This window comes from Anas acuta, chromosome 2, assembly GCF_963932015.1.
Source record: "Anas acuta chromosome 2, bAnaAcu1.1, whole genome shotgun sequence".
Classification (NCBI taxonomy): domain Eukaryota; kingdom Metazoa; phylum Chordata; class Aves; order Anseriformes; family Anatidae; genus Anas; species Anas acuta.
In genome coordinates this window covers 31,765,379-31,779,520 of record NC_088980.1, presented here as the reverse complement: position 1 = coordinate 31,779,520, position 14,142 = coordinate 31,765,379, and the positions used below count along the sequence as shown (strand labels likewise).

General features: G+C 45.5%; 1 protein-coding gene across 2 annotated transcripts in view; it reads right to left on the bottom strand.

Moving 5' to 3' along the window:
• HDAC9 (histone deacetylase 9) overlaps window positions 1-5,113 on the bottom strand; it is a 476,309-nt gene extending 471,196 nt beyond the window's left edge. For both annotated transcript variants that reach the window (XM_068674122.1, XM_068674124.1), the window contains exon 1: window positions 4,825-5,113. The gene's annotated coding sequence lies outside the window, so the exon portion shown is untranslated. The remainder of the gene's footprint in view (window positions 1-4,824) is intronic.
• Between the last annotated feature and the right edge of the window lie 9,029 nt (window positions 5,114-14,142).

Genomic DNA, 14,142 nt, shown 5'->3' with positions numbered 1-14,142 from the left:
TAACTGCATAGATTTCCTCACAATCTTTTCAATTTCCCATGAAACTATACAAATTTCCTCCTGATCTGTTCAAATTCCCTACTGCCTGTACCCACACATAATACTATTAGCACTGATTGGAGCAGTCTTTGATCATGGCCTGGTGTAGCAACCTACCTAGCTGTTAAGTTTTGTGTATATTACTGTGTAACACTTACCAGACACTCAAGCGACTTTCTCCTAATGTAAACTAAAAGCTGGAAAACAAGATGCAAGAAAGCAATGGTGAAAAGGGGTGGCTCTCTCACCAGCAGGAGTCACTTCCAGGGAAAACCAGACAACAGCAGTGTCAGGGTTTGCAGGTGCAACGCCATGAGAACAGCAGTATAAGAACAGCACAAGAAGAATGTGGAAGACCACTGCCACAGCAGCTTCTGTGAAATCTTACAGAGCTCCAAGTGACGGGCAGAGTGCAGAGCTGCAAATGGAAGACCCTTATCAAATGGTTAAGGCACGTCAGACAGTGTGCAGCACACCACCTACTTCATGAATAACTTACAGCTTGAGTTTTCTCATACCTTGGATGCTCACAAGACTCTGACTTGTTCTTCAGGATTGCCAGTTTCTCTGATGGATCTGCACTGCCTTTTCAAGACACTGTAGATAAGGCTTTCCAGGTTAAAACACCAAAGAAACAAAAGCTGGACTCGTTCAGTGTGACTAGACTGGCTCATGATTGCTCAGCCTGCGCTGGACAGGGGACAAGTCTGAGCAAAGCCCCTGAGCCATCCATTCTAGAGAAAGAGCACTCTGTATCTTGAATAGAAATGAACTTAAAACAAAGACTGAGTGCTTCAGAGAGTAAATCAAGTGGTGATATACAGAATCCAGCATCTCCTACTTCAAGACTGAAGAACTGGGGACACACAGAAGAAGTATTATAAGCAGTCATCTTCTTATAGGCACTTATGAGTTACCTTTGCTGAAGACTCTTTCATTTCCTTGAACAAGAAAATAGTTTACAGCTATGCAATAACTGTGAAACCAAACTATTTTTATAGTTATTACACATTATAAAGAAACTTCAACAATGTCTCATGATTTGCGGGAGATAAACATTAATATTCATATTGCAAAACACCACCACTAAGAAGTAAGAATAAATATTTGCTTCCTACTACCTGCTTGGTTCATAAACTACATAACACATTGAATTAATGCCACAGACAAATAAACATCTGAGCTTGAAGGCTGTATACCAAACTTTCCAGTCTCTTTTCCTCATAAAGAAATTTCTGAGTCGCATCATTTCATCTTGCCAATCTTGACTGTGTAAGAATGCATGAGCAGTAAAACCGAGCTCATCAAGCCAGAGATCTGTTGAGCCTGGTGCCTTGTCCCCAGATGCCCAGCAGCAGATGAGTAAGGAAGCAGTGGTACCTCCCTGGAATACACCAAGTCTTCATAATATTTGCAGGTTAGGGACATGCTGATCCAGAACCGTTACTGCTATGCTTTCTAACCCCTGCTATGTTTTTCTTCAATTATTTTTTTCTAAATAGTTTCTGAACTCACATTGACATTTTGCATTGACAAACTTCTCCTGCAAAAAGTTACATAACTATGTTATATAAAAATGAAAAAGTTTGGATATGTGCACACAGGGAAGTTAGATCATACCTTAGAGTGGAAAGAATTTTAAGACAGACTCAAGGTATTAAAACAGTATTTTTGTACAGAAGTTAAGCGCTACCTCATTTCAATTTTTAAGTTGCTTGAAGAGGAAGATACAGAGTAACATGTATTTACTTCATAATATTACCAATGTTGCTATAATAAAGTCAACACTAGAACAGTCCTAGCCAGCATGGGCCAAAGTTCACAGTATAATGCATTCATTCCAGGTAAGTCACCCCAATCAAGAGACAAATTTTTCCATCTCATATGATTATACTAATCCACAAACTCAAAACCAAATGGAATAAATGAAAGGTGATTTCATCAATAGATGTTAGCTCTAAAAATGCCTTACTTACATATCAATTCCAGTAAACAGTCTAACCTTAAGTGATTCAGTAATGCAACCTTCTCCGAGAAAATGCTTACTCCTTCGGAAATCATTACTGAACCTTCAAAGCATGACAATATATTTTATCATGGAATAGTCCAATGTTCTGTCTCTAAGTGTGAGTTATCTTTTTTATTTTTAATATAATTCATTGAATGTAATATGCGCCTTCCTACTTAAATGCAGCAACAGACAGAACATTTTCTTGTACAGACTTGGAGATATTGGAAAACTCTGATACATACTGATTCTTTTAACTTGAATTTCTATTGAAATTCACGTACACTGTATGCATATGGGGAATAACATACAATTCTCAGCAAATCCGGCCCAAACCTCTTCTCTAAAAGGGAGAAAAACCTCACTCCTGAGAAACAATAAGCTCACTCAGCTTCATGATTCAGCCATGACTGTAAACCAGACGTACTTTGTATTGCAGCTTGTATACGTAGACCCAAGATAGCTTTAAATTAGCTAGTTTGAATGCTGAGGAATATACAACAATGGTAGTCTGCTAGGCTGTCTGGTCAATACGTGCTTAACTTACCATTTTGGAGATCACTCGGCTACATTCCAACTTTTTTGTCATTTCTCGTCAGTTGTAATAATTCACATACAACAAGATTTGCTTATTTTCAAAACTATGTCTCTCCTACTAAGCATTAGGCAAATATGAAGAACCTACATTTAGTCACTCTCAGTATTCATGGTAATTCATACCAGGATTCATACCATTTTCATGATGGAAAAATCTGAATTTGACCAATATTTTCAGTGTCCAAACTATATTTTAACAGCAACTTCCATAGGAATATCTAGGGTAGTGAAACAAACAACTGAAAATTATTTTCTGCTTTAAATGTCTTCTAGAAAGTAGACAGGTTTTATAACATAATCTCTTTTTAATGTTAGATTTTTTCATAATAGAAGATATACCATTCTATTATAGTATTATTATTTTCTTGGGGGTTTTGTTTGTTTGTTTGTTTGTTTTTTCAAAGAGGAATGGCTGCACAAAATTAAGCATGTGTTGGGACTTTAGTAGTCGGGACAGTATTTCACTTTTGTATTTGAACTGCTCTCAACACAGGAAGAGAACGCCAAGCAGAAGACACACAACAGCTTACAAACTACTTGTCCAGTTTCAGCACGCATACTGTTCTTCATTTGTGGGAAAAAAAAAAAAGGTTAATGGAAAACCAAACACCACTGGTTTGAAAACTGGCATTTTAATGTCAGGTTGAAAATAGTTGTGTGTATTAAACACAGACTTTGATACCAAAATGAAAAGCAATCTGACACTGAGAGCGGCGTTTTGGGTACACTTAACTAACTATGGTGTTGCATTTGCATGAACTTGGTCACCATCAAGCATAATGGTATGGTTTCCTCTTTTAGGAATTCCCAGCTGACAATGCCAATTTCATACAAAGCAGAGCTATTGCAATATTTATATGAAGAAGCTGGCACCAGCGCTAGGTAAATATGACTGACTAGCTTTCCTCTGGGGCCATGACATGTTTTTTTCCTAACATTTTGGGTCAGATCTCTGCCAACATAATGAAAAAGAGGTGTCAAAATAGTGCATAATTGTATCGTTGACTGTGGAAAGCTATATATAGTTGAGACTTATATATGTTATACATATAATGATGCAACTGGAGTAGTATGAGGGGATGGAACTGCCTTCCAAGAGCGCTCTGGTCCTATGACAGAGAACAAGCCCGCATTTCTCTCTGAACAAAGTGGGCGTTCTGGGTACAAAACAAACGTGGGCTGAGGCCACTGATCCAGGAATGCACTGGACACTAGGGAAGAATTTAGAAACAATAAATAAAAAAAAAAATTTAGAGTATCGAAAGATCTAGGGAAGCTGTTGGGGAAGGGTGAGGGGGGAAGAGGGAGATGAGGGAGGGGAGATGGCAGAGGGAGTCAGGAGAGGGCGTCTGAAAAACCTTAATGTTGAAATACCTTCCTTTTTTGTTCATGGAGTTCTCGGCAAAGCGCACAGGCCTTTGTATGCCTGCAAATTATACCCTGAGTAACTGTCACAAAACTATTCTTCTGTCACAGCGACGAAATGTCACGGAACTAGAGCTGACAATGTGGAAAGACAAATATGCTTTAAATTCCTTGCTATCCATGCCCGTGCTTATTCCGTGCTGTTTATGACAAAGATTCTCAACAGCTTTGGGGTTAGAAAAGCACATTCACGCATTTTCACGTGTCAAAAGGTCGCCACGATTCGCCTCAGCACTTCATGCTCCGCGTCAGGCTTGTTTTAAACACTTCTTCCCTGTTTCACCCCCGTGCAGTTTAAGGATGTTCTCAGACCTCCCCAGAGCACTCCGAACTGCAAACTGCAGCGGGCTCGGGGGGAGTCTCTCAAAGACGAGCACGCATTCTGTGTGGTGCAAGGAGCGTATTTCTATTTCCCTACAGTGCCGATAAGCACAACCGATTAACTAACGCTGTGTTCCACCGCTGACTAACCCCAGCCACCTCAGCATCAGAGACCCCCCGACCGCCCCCCGAACACCCACCCCCGGCGGCTCCGGGGGGCACCGAGGGGCTGAGGGGAGCCGGGGCAGCCCCGCTCCCCGCCCGGCTCCGGCCCCTCACGGCCGGGGCTGCCCGAGGAGACCGGCCCCGGCCGCGGCCCCGCCGGGGGAAGGAGGCAGCCCGGGCACGGGGAGCCTCGCAACTTCCCCAAAGCTGCCCGAAGCGCCGCGGGCAAAGCCGGGGGGCGCCGGCCGGGGGATCCCGGTGCCACTCACCTTCCCGCGCCGCCTCCTTCCTTATCTCTTCGCTCGCGGGCTGCAACTTCCAGCGCTTCCCCCTGCTGCCATCTTCCAGGGGGGAAAGGGCGGCGAGGAAAAGTTGGCGGCGGCGGTGGGGTCAGGGGGACATCGCCGTGCCGTGCTGTGCCGTGCTGTGCCGGGGCAGGCAGGCGGGCAGGCGGGCAGGCAGGCGGGGCGGCGGCGGCAGCTGGCGAGGGGCTGCGCGCTGCGATGGCAGCCCCGTGGCGACACGGGGAGGATCGGCTAAAAATAGCCGCCCGGCAGCCGGAGGGGGGAGCCCGCCGGGATGCGCCGCGATCCCCAGCGCCGCCGCTGGGGGGGCCGGCGGGCCGGGCTGGGATAACGCCGCGGGGAGCCGGCGGTGGGGGCAGCGACCCGGCTCCGGGGGTACCGGGAGGCGCCCGGGCACCGAGCCGGGGAAGGCGCGCTGTGGGGCGGCTGCACGGGGCGGGCGGGGTCCGGCCCCGCTAGGGCGGCGGAGCAGGAGGAGGCGGCCGGGCTCCGCCTGGGCCCTGCTCCCCCCTGAGCCCCGGGACTTCTGTGTCCTCCCGCTGAGGCTGTGACTGGCTCGGGGAGGTCTCTCGGTATCTCATGCCTGTCGCCAGCCTGCCTTTCCCGTCCGTACCTGCACCTGCGCCTCGCCCTGTGGCCTCGGCCCTCCTGTCAGGCATGGCAGAGGTGTGCAGGGAAGGGTGACGAGGCGTGGTGGCATGGCTCTGGGAGGCCATCGTCTGCTGTCTCCACCGCGACATTTGCCATGTGGAGAAAGTTGGCATGTGTAGGCCTGGCGTGGTGGGTTTCAGCCCCTCGGGCAGTCATAAACTGAGAACATTGCATGCTTCTGCAGTGCCGCTCAACTGTATTCTGATTGACCTCTTGCTTTTAGGTCTTTTTACCGGTCTTGATGTTTCTTTATGTCTTTACTCATGATGAGGATCCTCATCTTTCTGAGCCCATATTAGATCTCTTCTCTGGTAATGACTGACAGTCTTCAGAATTCCCTTTTCCTAATAACATTTCATATGGCATTTGAAGCGCTTTAGTCTATTGCGTGTTACCTGCATTTATTTTTAATCTATATTTATGGATGGATGTATCTTGGTGAGAGATAGGAGCGTCTCCATTTATTTGTCCCCTTCTAGGAAAAAGTTAGCTTCAACACAGTTTAGTTTTTGGAAACCTAAGCAAACCAAAAATTTGTTAGCTATCTTCTGCCTAGAGGCTTTGGAATTTGTATTTGTATTTATATACTTCCACTTGCTACTATAGAAATTTCACAATGTTTTACATAATATTTTCAATTTTTTAAGACTGACTACATATTCTTTCCAATACAGTGCAATGTTAGGGACAATGTCAGATGTTTGGTTTTCTGAAACAAATGCTTTAAACTGTTGTTTCCAAGAGTAGTGAAGAACTAGCTAAGACTAAAAGGTAAAGCTAGTAACTAAAGGGGATTTAGAATTTGGGCCTGAATGTTATCAATTGCTCAAGGAACACAACAGGTGAAAACTCTAATGTGGACAGCAGTGCCTTTTGTGACCCTCAAAATAAGTCTCAGTTCTCAAAATTAGAAATAAAGCTGCGACTATGCGTGTTTCATCTTGGAGATGAATCTCATTATTTTCCTTTCATTTGCATTTCAGCTTGGGGATCAGTTTTAAAGGTATTGCTAGATGTTGAGTCATGGAGCACCACATGGCAGGTCTGGGTCCAAACTGGCTGATGAAATCACACCACACTGTCTCTCTGACAAATGGATGCTCTTCAACCTGATACATACATTTGTTTCATTATGTACTCTTGTCCTCTCTCTACACAAAGGAAGCATAGGCATTATAATTATATTCTAGAGGAGTAGTCACTATTTTAACGCTTCATTGGAAACTCATGAGCTCAGGCTGGAAATGACAGGCTTCTCTGAGACACCTTCAAGTTTTGGTGACTGATGCGCTCACCCTACTCAGTTCCACTCAGTGCTAAGTAATATAATGAAGTGTTGCACAGTAATATTCAGGCAGCCTTTATCTTACTTTTGCTAGATCCAGAATTCCTATGCCATTCCTCCATTATCAACTCCTAATCCTACTGAACAAAAATGATTTATGGGTTTGACTGATTTGCTGGAGTGGATATGTGTAGCTGTTTTTTTCATATGTAGTGTTCCCAATTTTATCACTGTCTTTCTGAGTTATTGCAAACATTTACTGGAAGTCAAAGGGGTGAGAAAAGGATGTGGCAAGCCTGCATTATAATTTGTAAGTTTAATTTATAAAACCCAAGGTGAGGTACTGAATTCCTTAGAACATTCTCATCCCTAAAATGAGATTTACATCATTCTTTTAGCTTCATCCCCGCTGTATTGTGAACTGGTGTCTGCCGACCATTAGAGCCTTGATGACCATCACTTCCACCTTAATTTACAGTAACTGGGATTTGGGATGGAAAAAGCTTATATATTTTTCACATGAAAGATGAGTAAGGTAATTTTTAAGAGGGCCACAAAGGTTTTGGAAACCACACAGAAATAGAAAATTATCTTCTTCATGGTTCCTCATGATAACTGAATACTTCTATATGGGACAGTGAGAGAAAATCCATAATAAAAACTTTACAATTCATCTAACATTCAATTTTATGTTCTAACCAACTACTTCCTCACATGAAAAGTTTGAAAGGCCTATGAGGAGAAAACAAACAAACAAAAAAAAAACAAAACACTTTTTCTCAGTCAATTAGAAACACTTTAAATATTGAAAACAACGGAAAAGCTAATGTATACAAAATTCTGTAACATTCAGTAAACCATTTCTCACATTGATTTTTTAGTGTTGTTTGTACTATGGAAAAAATAGCTTTCTGAAGTTCCATGACTTCACTGGAAACTTAGTTATTAAACCTTAGGTATTAAAAAAACACTGAGGTACAACACTCATGAAGCAGTACTTAAAACCAGGAGAGAGATGACAAGCTAGTCTGACTCATTTATCTGATGTTGTATGCCAGCTCTTTGCTGAAATAATTACTCCTTTTTCATGTATTTTTGTTACTCAACTGTTGGACAGCAGATCATTTTATTTATTGATGGCAGTCAACAATTTTCAGTCGTTTTTTCCCATGGTGCAGTCTTGCAACACACCTATGTTGCTAGTCACATCCAGAGCAGACCGTCAAGACATACTTTAGAGAGATGACTTAAATTCATCTTTAAGTTCAAAGAAGCAGCCACATACTTTCTGCGTAAGACAAGTAAGTACCTCAGACTTAGCTGATGTTCAGCCTTTAAGTTCCTGTCAAGTTTTAAATGGAACTCATGGCTCTCTGCTTTTTGTCTTCAGAGTCCTGAGAAGTTCAATTCATACTGCTCTCCTCTGTAGAAATCAATACCAGCTGCTTCTCATCTGGCCCCTTTTCAGCTGTATCAGTCAGATGCTTCAGGTCACTTTTTTTTTTTTTTTCCAAAGGGATTTCAGTACCTAAAAAAAAAGAAATCAACGGATACCTCGTATTTGTGAAGAACATCCATGCACCATGTGCCTAAAGTATGTGGTCTCTTCTAACCATCATTGTGCAATTCTCTCTATACGCTTAATATATATATATACACTAATGCTTACAAGAGTGTCTACTGTTGCAATTATTTGTATTTTACTAGAAAAGCTTACATTAATTTTCTAAAATATCAAGATTTCGTTTCTTCTCTAATAAAAATATTGGATTTTTGCTGGGGTCTAACTTATTTGTTAGATCTGTTAGTGTGTCTGAGAATTAGTTAAATGTCTTCTTTTGGGTAAGACTGCTTTCCTTTTAGTAAGTATCTTGCTCAGTGGGTCATAAAGATGAAAATCTTAGGTGTTTCAGATCGGGTATACTTGTCAATTTCGTTTACAGAAAGTGTTTGCTCTTTTCCTGAAAAAAGAACAGTGGTTTGGCTGATCAGGCACTTTTACGTAGTTTGTAAATAACCACTCAACTGCTACAGAAGCAGGCAATGTAAAGAAATCAATGCAGACACCAACATTCTAAATATAATAGAGATTTTTGTACTATTATTAAAAATAATAGTTTTATGTATACTTAGATATCTTTAAAAATACATTTCTTGTGCACTGGAGATAATTTAATGTGCGATTAGCTCTTTCAGTGCCTGGGCTTTCAGGAATGTATACACATACCTACATTCGATAGGACTATTCAGGTGGTTAAAATTAAACATGTTATTACCCTTTTTTTAGTGCCAGTGGTTAGCCAGTATTTGGAAATTTGTGGGTTGTTTCTTAGAAACACGATAGAGTCATGTATTTTTTGATCCAGACCTATTTGTATGCAGAGAATATAAACAAATCTTGTCTCCTTGGATGTATTAAGTATGAAATGAATGACAAGACCCAGCTACTTGCTCAGAATGCCAAGCCCTTATACTGCCTTTGCAGAGCAGCACTGTGCCCCAAAACTGCTTCTTTCACTCCCATTAAGTAGAGGTTTTTAAGTTCCCCCTAATGCTGTGGGGAACTGCATAAAAAGAGGATCCAAGACAAAGGCTTGGATGTCTGTTCAAAGATTTCCTGGTAGCTTTAGACTAACCAGAGCTGAGCCTTTTCCTTGCTTTTCTAGGCCGTCCTTCATTCTTGATCCCAAATCCTCTGTGTCCTACCTGCATAATCCGGTATTTTCTTGTTGTTCTAATTATTGTTCTAATTGTCTACTTAATTTTCTGATGTCCGTGCTTCCTGCTAGCAAAAAATGTACAGAATCACAGAATCGTCTAGGTTGGAAGAGACTTCAAGATCATTGACTCCAACCTCTGACCTAACATTAACAAGTCCTCCACTACACCATATGGCTAAGTTCAACATCTAAACGTCTTTTAAAGACCTCCAGGGATGGTGACTCCACCACTTCCCTGGGCAGCCCATTCCAATGCCTCACAACCCTCTCAGTAAAGAAGCTCTTCCTAATATCCAACCTAAAACACCCCTGGCTCAACTTTAGCCCATTCCTCCTTGTCCTGTCCCCAGGCACATGGGAGAATAGACCAATCCCCACCTCGCTACAGCCTCCTTTAATGTACTTATAAAGAGCGATAAGGTCGTCCCTGAGCCTCCTCTTCTCCAGGCTGAACAAGTCCAGCTCCCTCAACTGCTCCTCGTAGGACTTGTTCTCCAGACCCCTCACCAGCTTCATTGCCCTTCTCCAGACTTGCTCGAGCACCTCAGCGTCCTTCTTGTAGTGAGGGGCCAAAAGCTGAACACAGTACTCGAGGTGCGGCCTCACCAGAGATGAGTACAGGGGGACAATCACTTCTCTAGACCTGCTGGCCACACTGCTTCTTATACAAGCCAGGATGCTGTTGGCCACCTGAGCACACTGCTGGTTCATATTCAGCCGACTATCAACCAATACTCCCAGGTCATTCTCTGCCTGGCAGCTTTCCAACCACTCATCTCCCAGCCTGTAGCTCTGCTTGGGGTTATTGCGCCCCAGGTGCAGGACTTGGCACTTGGCCTTGCTGAACTTCATACAGTTGACCTTAGCCCATCAGTCCAGCCTATTCAGATCGTCCTGCAGAGCCTTCCTACCCTCAAGCAGATCGACACACGCACCTAACTTGGTGTCATCTGCAAACTTTTTGAGGGTACACTTGATCCCCTCATCCAGATCATCGATAAAGATATTAAAGAGGACCGGCCCCAGTACCAAGCCCTGGGGAGCACCACTAGTGACTGGCCTCCAACTGGAACCACGACTCTTTGGGCCCAGCTATCCAGCTAGTTTCTAACCCAACAAAGCGTACGCCAGTCCAAGCCACGAGCAGACAGTTACTTGAGGAGAATGCTGTGGGAAACGGTGTCAAAAGCCTTGCTGAAGTCAAGGTAGATCACATCCACAGCCTTTCCCTCATCCACCCAGCGCTTCACTTTGTCATATAACGACATCAGGTTGGCCAAGCAGGACCTGTCTTTCATAAACCCATGCTGACTGGGCCTGATGGCCTGCTTGCCCTGCAAGTGCCGCGTGATGACACTCAAGATAATCTGCTCCATGAGTTTCCCTGGCACTGAGGTCAAACTGACAGGCCTGTAGTTTCCTGGGTCTACCCTCCAGCCCTTCTTGTAGATGGGCGTCAAGTTTGCTAGCCATCAGTCAACTGGGACCTCCCCCGATAGCCAGGACTGTTGATAAATGATGGTAAGCAGCTTGGCCAGTTTCTCCGCCAGTTATCTCAGTATCCTTGGGTGGATCCCATATGGCCCCATCGACTTGCGTATATCCAAGTGCCATAGCAGGTCGACAACCATTTCTTCACGGATAGTGAGGGCCACATTCTGCTCCCCATCCCCTTCTACTAGTTCAGGGTACCAGGTATCCAGAGAGCAGCTGGTTTTGCCGCTAAAGACTGAGGCAAAGAAAGCATTAAGTATCTCTGCCTTTTCCTCATCTGTTGTAACTAAGTTCCACCCCGCATCCAGTAAAGGCTGGAGATTCTCCTTAGTCCTCCATTTTGCATTGATGTATTTGTAAAAACATTTTTTGTTTTTAATGGCAGTAGCCAGATTGAGCTCCAGATGAGCTTTGGCCTTTCTAATTTTGTCCCTGCACTGCCTCATAACATCTTTATAGTCCTCCCGAGTGTCCCGCCCTCTTTTCCAAAGATTGTAATCCCTCTTTTTCCTGCTAAACTCAAGCCACAATTCTCTTTTCAGCCAGGCCAATCTTCTTCCCTGCCGGCTCGTCTTTGGGCACATGGGGACAGACCGCTCTTGCGCCATTAAGATTTCCTTCTTGAAGAGTGCCCTGCCTTCCTGGACTCCTCTGCCCTTCAGAACTGCCTCCCAAGGGACTCTACCAACCAGTGTCCTGAACAGTTCCAAGTCGGCCATCCGGAAGTCCAATAAAGCGGTTTTACCGGTCCCCTTCCTGGCTTCTCCAAGAATGGAGAACTCTACCATTTCATGGTCACTGCCCAAGACAGTTTCCAACCACAACATCTCCCACCAGTCCTTCTCTGTTTGTGAAGAGAAGGTCTAGTGGGGCACCTCCCCTGGTAGGCTCACTAACCAGCTGTGTCAGGAAGCTATCTTCCACGCTCTCCAGAAACCTCCTAGACTGCTTTCTCTGGGCTGTGTTGTGCTTCCAGGGTATATCTGGGAAGTTGAAGTCCCCCACAAGAACAAGCGCTGTCGATTTTTCAACTTTTGTCAGCTGCCTGTAGAACTCCTCATCAGTCTCCTCATCCTGGTTCAGTGGTCTATAACAGACCCCCACCAGGATGCTTGCCTTGTTTGCCTTCCTGCTGATCCTAACCCATAAGGACTCAACCTTATCATTCCCAGACTCAAGTTCCACGACATCCAAACTCTCTCTGATATAGAGAGCCACACCACCACCCCTCCCATGCTGCCTGTCCCTTCTGAAGGGCCTATAGACAGATATTGCAGCACTCCAGTCATGAGAATGGTCCCACCACATTTCCGTGATGGCAACCAAGTCATAGCCCACCTGCCACATCATGGCTTCCAGCTCCTCCTCTTTGTTACCCATGCTGCATGCATTAGTGTAGATGCACTTCAGCTGGTGCATTGCCTTCTCTCACAGCCTTGCCATTGTTACCCCTGGCACAGCTTTAACAAGCCTTGTTTCAGCCTGGTCCCCCTTCTCACCTAGTCTAAAGCCCTCTCAATGAGCCCCACCAGCTCCTGGCCTAGGATCCATTTTCCCCTTAGAGATAGGGACCCGTCTGCAGCCATCAGGCCGGGTGCCGAGTAAAGTGCCCCATGGTCAAAAAAAACAAAATTTCTAAAATTTTCTAAAACACAGCCTCTGAGCCACGTGTTTATCAGGTGGGCTTTCCATGTCCTCTCTGTACCCTTCCCTGCCACCGTAGGGATAGATGAAAACACCACATGTACTCCTGTTCCATCCACTGACCGTCCCAGTCCCCTAAAGTCCCGTTTGATGGTCTTCAGGCTTCTGTCTTCAATGTCATCACTGCCAGCCTGAACTATTAAAAGAGGATAATAGTCAGAGGGGCGAACCAGGTTGGGAAGCTTTCTGGCAATGTCCCTGACCCTGGCCCCAGGGAGGCAGCAGACTTCCCTACGGGCAGGGTCAGGCCGACAAATAGGTCCCTCTGTTCCCCTGAGAAGGGAGTTGCCCACAACAATCACCCTTCTTTCTGTCCTGGTGGAGGCAGTCCTGAGGCCTGGAGTCGACTTTCTAACCCTTGCCATCCTCCTGGGTAGACTTTCTACCTCTTCCTCAGCTACCGGTCTCTCAAGCTCCAGGGCCTCAAACCTGTTGCGTAAGGGCACCTGGGAAGGTGGGGCCAGTAGGGGGGGGGGGCATTGCCTGGGATGTCGAGCAGGGACCTGTTTCCATTCCTCCTCAACTCCTAGGTCCCCTGCCTCTGCCCGACAGCAACAGAACAGGGGGTCCACCCCCATTTGGGGTGTCTCACCCCAGTACCTGTCCTTCAGGCCGTGCAGGGAGTTGCTCCACAAGTCTGTCTCCTGCTCACACTCCCTGATATTCCTCAACCTCTCGACTTCCTCCTTGAGTTCTGCCACGAGGCGGATCAGGTCGTCCACCTGCTCGCACCTCATGCACAGTCTCTCTGCCCCCCGCAGGTGGTAGCAACAGACTCAGGCACTCCCTGCACCCGGAGACCTGAACTGCCGCAGTTTTGAGCGGGCAGTCGGTCTGGGTGTGTACAGACTTCCTAGAGAGAGCTCTGTGCCTGGTGTACACCATCGCAGCTGAGCTAGTGGTAGACCGCCGTTAGAGAAGTCGTTCATATAGGCGGGGGGTAGTGCTCTGGCCTGCCTGCTCACACTGCCTACGCCAACTGCCACACCAACTGCCATGCCAACTGCCTCCTCACACGCCAAGCGCTGTGTGCCCATCCTGGTCACCGCGCTCCCTAGGGGCAGCTTTTGAAAAGCCGGGGAGGGGGCGCTGCTGGCTCCGCCTCCACCTCGTTCTCTCCTCATTCACCTGCCTCATGAGGGCTGCTGGGTCCTGGCAGCTCCCTCGAGTGGGCTTGGTGCTGGAAAAATGAGCCCTGCCTGTCTGATCCCCCGCTCAGCTGCACAACGCGTCTGCCCCAGAGCCGATTGCCTCGGCAAGTACAGTTCCAACAAAGGAGTGTGTCTGTATTCACATCTAATTGTACAAATATTAGTTTACAGATCTGAGCACCCACTTCAGCCTTGCCTTGACTATCCACAATTTGGAAGGCAATTTCTATTCCTTCTGCCATTACTAAGCTAGCAGGCATTAAAATAGTCCTTCATT